Source organism: Capsicum annuum, chromosome 6, assembly GCF_002878395.1.
Source record: "Capsicum annuum cultivar UCD-10X-F1 chromosome 6, UCD10Xv1.1, whole genome shotgun sequence".
Taxonomy (NCBI): Eukaryota; Viridiplantae; Streptophyta; class Magnoliopsida; order Solanales; family Solanaceae; genus Capsicum; species Capsicum annuum.
In genome coordinates, this window is record NC_061116.1 from 5,202,811 (window position 1) to 5,209,963 (window position 7,153).

Below are 7,153 nucleotides of genomic sequence, written 5' to 3' on the forward strand. Positions count from 1 at the left end.
TCATACTACACATCGTTCTCAACATCTTATACATGAAAGGAGATGGATATAACATGTAACTACTTGTATAACTCTAATGTCATGAACATTCCATATCATAACAACAACACGTACAATAGCACGGTGAAATCTCTTGGACTTGGGTCTTCAAATTGAAACCCTTGTTCTTGTTTTTGAGAGAAATTACTTCAATTGGGGTTGGATCCCGTGTTTAGGAGATTATATATGGGTGGAAAAGGACCAAAATTCCCTTTAAAACATGGAGGTAGAAATGCAGATTTTTGGCCTAGGGCGATCCACAGGGCGGTGCCTTGCCTAGCCCGGGGGACTACCCTGGGCGACGCCTTGCAATAGCGGTGCTCAACTCAGGGCAACGCCCTACCTAGAGCGGTGCTCTAGCCTGGGCGACGCGGGCCTATCGCCTTTTGCTAGTGGTTTGGGCACCTAAACATGCCCTCATGCTATCCCAAAAATTCCGAAACTCACCCGAGATGTACTACGACCTTGCCCCATCACAACACAACTTAAAAATAAAAAATCAAAGGTCGGGAAGGTCGTCAAACAAATCCTTGAAGTTCAGAGTTCTAAAATAAGACTAAGTGTTGAACACTTAGCTGAAATTTTCTAAGTGTTGGGCCTTCTATTGAGCTTCAAGGAGCTAAACGAGTTGTATTTAAACGCAAAATTTTGTGGGGTCTTATAATCGTGCTTCTGAACCTATGGTATAAAACACCATAGCGCAAATGCGTCAGTACAATTGAATGTACTGGTATGCATGTGAGGTAGGCTGAATGCAAAGGATTCAGATGCATGAACTATAAAAACTGACTGGATAACATGAACGTTTATGATAACATGATTACTGAGTCTGAGTACTGATAACATGAGATACTGATAACTGTATAACTGAAATAACTGATACTGAGCAACTGTATCTGACAGTCTAGGTTCTGATGGAACTAGCTGAGTTCTGTACTATTCTGAGTTGATTATATCTGACAGTCCTGAATTCTATAGAACTATCTGAGTTCTATTACTAAGACTGAATGATTGTATCTGACAATACCAATTCTGTAACTAAAACAGTGGGAAGTAGTCATTTAATCGACATTCCCCTAATAAGCTATTATATCTGTATTGGGGTCCAATCTGCAACCCCAATTGCAAGGGTGTCAATACCGCGCCACTGGTAAGGACAGGCTGTGGGTAACTCTCATCTGACAGTGTCCCCAAAAGAGAATGGTGGGGCCCTTATCTGACGGTGCTTATCCACCTCATCAATCCTCATCTAACAGTGTTGATATCTCAATCTATGCTGGCTACATAGTTCTGGAATACAATGATTGCTTCTAAGAATCACACCCTCATCTGACAGTGTATGTTCCCATCCTTGGGTTTACTCGGTGCTAATTTCTACTCCCATTTGAATAGACACAGGACATGATTAACTGAACTGGACTAAACTGGATTCATGGAGTTTCGTTAACTGATGGAACACTATTGAAATTACTGAATTACTGAGCTTTCCTGAGTCACATGACTGATTGAGTTCTATGGATCATGGCTTGATAGAGGATATCTTGAAAACATGACACTGGCTCTAGGCACACAGCTAAATTATCAGGTACAAGTACCCCTAGGACTCGATAGAAGGCAACTGACAAGACATGATTTTCTATAATACATGACCAACATCAACAATACATAATCTATTGGCTAAGACATTTCATCAAACACTTGACAGACATAACTTATACATGAATGGAGATTTCATATTATCATACTAGTATGGAACTTTTCCTTCACATAGGCATTTAATCAAACATATGGGGAGTATGCTTTGGTTACACAATCACCAACACATCTAATTATCTTGGATACATAAATCAACTTGTAAATTAAAGGGTTTATCATGAATATCGCGTAAATCATCACATATTAGAATCAATTCTTGTAATTAATAGTCTATAACATGGAATGAAACCAAACAACAATATGAACATGAATTTTCAATTCAATCAAATCATGAACATTCATAAATATACAAATCTTGGATTTTGAAAAGATATTGTTGAGCTTCATGGGTGAAAGAGACCCATGAATCAACATATGACATACCTGAATTAATGAATTTGAAAGGATTGATGGAGAGTTCTTGTGATTTTGCCCTTGAATTTGAGAGCTAGGGTTTCTTAGCTTGAGAGAGAGCAACTTAATTTGGGAAAAAATAGAGTGAATAATGATATCCTTAGGTCATGTAGGGTTAAATTTTGTGTTTAAGGCTGAACTAAAATCATGGGAAAAAACCCATTTAACCCTGAATGCATCTTTTAATTTTCGTGAAAATTTCTCGACCTAGGCCCCTGACACGATGTGGCACTATTGCGCCGTGTCACTGGAATTTGACAACTGAAAAATTGTACGACGACACGACGCGGGGTCATCGCGGAGCTTCACTGGAATTTGATAATTGGGATTTGGGAGCCTTCCGCAATGCGGTGAACTCGTAGAGCCTTAATGGAAATTGACAAATATCATTTTGGCTTATGGCGCGACGCGCCACTGACTGAGATGATGATATTTTACGACTGAAACTTGAAATAGTCATAACTTTTTACCCGGTTATTGAATTTGGACGAATCTTATATCGATGGAAAGATTATTGAATTTCCCACATAACTAAAAGTGAAAATCTTGAAAATTCTCCATGGAATAAACATCATTCAATTTAGAATCTAATACTTGATATTCTTGAGACTAAATTAGTTAAGAAACTTCGGGGTATTACAAATTGGTACTCAATTTGATCAAAGCCCCTAATGACATGAGAATATAGAAGGTGATATGATTGTAATTTACCATGTTGACATACTCCTTGTTGATGTGCTTATTACCACCACGACACGATACCTATGTGTCAACACCTCAAATATATTGTCTCTTTACTTGTGATAGTTGATGAGTGTGTGGCTCACTGATTTTATACGATTATCCTCAAAACGCTTACATAGGTTTGATATTCATTTATGATTTTTCGATATTAATCACATGGTATAAGACGATTTTGTAACAAATCGACCCACAACCTATTTATAAATCAATTTCACTACTGCGGTAACTGGTAGGACCCTTGTTAACTTTAGAATCTCATTGAAAAACTCAAAGTTATTCGTTGTTATTATGCCCCATCTCCTACCATCATCTTTGTGCACTATCCGTTTATCAAGATCAATTCTCATTAACCATGCATAGGTTTCAACGCTAATATCTTTGATCTCCTGTATTTTTTTCAAAAACTTTTTCTCCTGGTGATGTGTTGCAGTTGCCCAGAGAAGACTGTTTAGAGTACCATTTTTGAATTGTCTTTGAAAATTAGCCTTAGATGTCTTAAACAAAATCGGTGATAAGTAAATGTGGCCTGCCAATTAGCTTAACTATACAAAGTTGAAAGTATTCCCTGATGCCTATCTGATATCAGTGTTATGCCTCTGATATTAAAAAATAAGGTCCAAGTCTCTCTGCTCTTATTAGTAGCTATTGTAAAATCCAAGGAAAATATCAAGTCGTTATCGTTCGTTCCAACTGCAATCAGTATTTTGATACTCCCTCCAATTCAAAATAAATAAATTATTGAGTTATTTTTCCATGTCCAAAATAAATGAATTGTTCATTCTTCAATATACATGTTGAAAATTTCTTTCAATTTTTCCATTTCATTAAATGAGGTTCTTAAGTACTTCACATTTTCTAGGAGAGTAATTTAAAAACAATTAAAAGGGTAATAGTGGAAAGTAACCTACAATTTATGTGCTAAAAGATTTTTCTTAAAGGATGTATCATACTCTGACAATTCAATTATTTTGAAATGGAGGGAGTATCATATTTATCGTACACATAAGTTTCATCAATCGATATCACAAGTGGACGGGTAAAAAATTCATCAACACATGGATTGAATGCAGAACACATAGTCAAATACACCTCCATTGACATTATCATGTCGCTCTAACTTCCATTCAACTACAGTGTCTGGATTGTAGCATTTTCAAGTAGTCATGTACCTCGATAACTGGCTGAAAGAGCCCTCCCAATTGCCATAAATTTTTTCAAATGCACGTTTGCATTCGGGATAGTCCTTTCTTCTACTTACAGTTTTGCCATATACTTTAAGAACAGTTGTTTAACAATCGTTGATGAAAATCTGATATGTTTAAATCATATTAATTTTCAGATAAAAATACATATTTCTTTAGTAAAGTAAAAATAACCTAAGGATAAAATAGAACCTTGTTGTTTTTTCTATATCAGCGGGGGAAACAAAAGCAATCATCTCAAAATTCAAGGTAAAGTGACCTTCACGATACGTATCTATATTACACGTGTGTTCATCGTGGTATATCCCAACTTTTTATATATTAGTATTTTTAGACTTATAAGTAGTGGCCTTAAATCCTCACCCTTGATCTGCATGCCGGCAACAAATTCGACATTACATTTTTGTTGACTTATTAACATGGTACTCTCTCGCCTATTTATAATGTAAGCGATTAAACGCCCTTTGCACCTCCTTCTTTGGCTTGAACAATATGCCTTCTTCAAGATAAAAATTACTATTTATAAAATCATGTGGTTCACACCACGTACCGTGTGATGTATATTTATCACCATGGATATCCATAAATATATATGGACCATCTAAAGGATGATCAAGAAAAAAAAATTTACGATAATAAAATTCAAGCATAAGTACTGATGGTGACCTGGCTACTAACTAAAGATTTTTTTGTGATAAAGATCCCTCGACATTCGTAGGTAGGGGTGGGCATGGTATGGTATGGTACGATATTTTAAAATTCGATATGGTAATCTTAATATTCGATTTTTAAAAGTATTATACCATTACCATACCATATTAATTCAGTATGGTTCGGTATTTTGATGTTCGATTTTGGTATGTTACGGTATGGTAATTGATAATCTTAGTTTGTTCAACTTCAAAAATATATATTCGTATACTAGAGTATTATTACATTGACTTTTGAAAATACATATTACAGAAGTAGAAATATTCAAAAAAAGTACAAATAATGCGTTTTGTTAGTCAATTACAAAAAAAGACATTACAATAAAGATAGAGTAGTGAAAGTTTCAATGTCTAAATATTTTTATACTAATACTAAGTAGTGTATATATATATATATATATATATATATATATATATATATATATATAGTTGTGTAACTATTTACTTCAGTAAGGTATTTGATATTTCGATATGCCATTTATAAATATCGAATACCATATGATATATCAAAAAAATTTAAAATATATACCATATACCATACCAAAATCACGGTATCAAAAATTTTAATTATGTACGGTAATTCGGTATATACCATACCATGCCCACCCATATGTATAGGATTCATAAACATTGATCTTGCTAAGCGATTGAGAGTCATAAATTCATCATCACTCGATGATGCTACAAATGGGAGTTTAGATCCAGATACATCAACATTAGGCAAATAATCACTATCACTCTGTGAACTTGATCGATAATTTAATTGATCAATATCTTCGATATTCGCAAAAATATTGGGCTTATCTTGCATAATATTTTTTCTATGTGTGCGAATATATATATATATATATATATATAAATCCCATCTATTAAAATTACTTAAATTCAAATTCAAATTCAAATGGTGAATTTATCGATAATAGTCAGTTGCACCAAAACTAGACGAGGCATAAACTATTTCAACATTTTTCATTGGCCCAAGCTGTGAGGACTGTCCAAAATAATGATCTTGTCCATAACTTGAAGCAATATTTATCACACTCTGAGTTAAACCCCTACAAATATAAATGATAATTAATCACTAAAAATTTGTTATCAGTCATTTTTATTAATAGTTTTGTTTAAAGTTATATATGTCGATAAGAATATTTTGATATTGAATCATGTGAGAAAAATCACTTGACTGAGTTACGGAGACTCTCTCAGGGCTATTACGATTTTTTAATTAAGGATAGACATCACTCTATAAAGGAGAATGACGATGACTAGACCTAGGCTCTTTCCTAACATACAGTTCAAGCATACTTTGATTTGATCTATATAGTCATTTGGAGTCCTCAAGAAATCACTCAACGAATCGTCGTTGTTGATAACCCATTTTCAAAATTTACTTGTCCTTTAGCTAAAAATAACTTCGGGTACTTTTCGATTATAATCAATTTATAATCAGCATTCAAACTCATGTTTTTATAAAGTGAATCACATAATTTTTTAAATTGAAGATTAAGTAGATACTTGACATTATATTTCGAGGGACAATTATAACGTATGGTGTTTTCGTCATAAATAATATCACCCCCCCCCCCTCCCCCCCCCCCCCCCCCCCAAAAAAAAGAAACTTTAACTTTTGATTTCGAAGACATTCTTTGGATTGAAATTAAGAAAAATAAAGGGATGATGAAAATGTTGAACAAGGTGAAAATACATGTTAAAGGCAGAGTTATATAGTGTTTGGAGTAGCTTGAGAGCCAAAAATAGAACGAAATAAAATATATCACGTATTTATATATTCAAGATTGACAAATTCAGAAAAAACATAATTTTTAATTACTTTTTTTAATAAATATAATTTTTTATTACATTTTTAAAGTAAAACATGATTTTTAATTACACATTTTTTTATTTTTATGTTTTTTAGTAAAAAGGAACAATATGTTTTATGCAGGGCCGGCTCAACGGAATTCGTGGCCTAAAGCCAACTTTAAGAAGAGGTCCTTAAATTTATTTGATAAAATTACAAATATGTTTAATCGATTTCTCTTCTTTTTGTTTTATAGTGATGGTGTACATTCTATCTTATACGTATATTGATTATTCATGTGACGACATGTTAGTATTTATTATATAGTTTTTGAACTAGATGTTAGTTTTTGAATGTCTAGGTTTTAAAATATTGTGTTGATCTAATCTTATTTAGCTTTAAAAGTTAATCAAATTAACTGTCGGGGCAAAAAAACACATAAATTGAGACGGAAGAAATATTTATTTGAATAATATCTAATTGTTTCTAAATAAACTCTATAAAATACCCAAAAGACAAGCATACTGTTGAAAGTGAGATTATCCCAC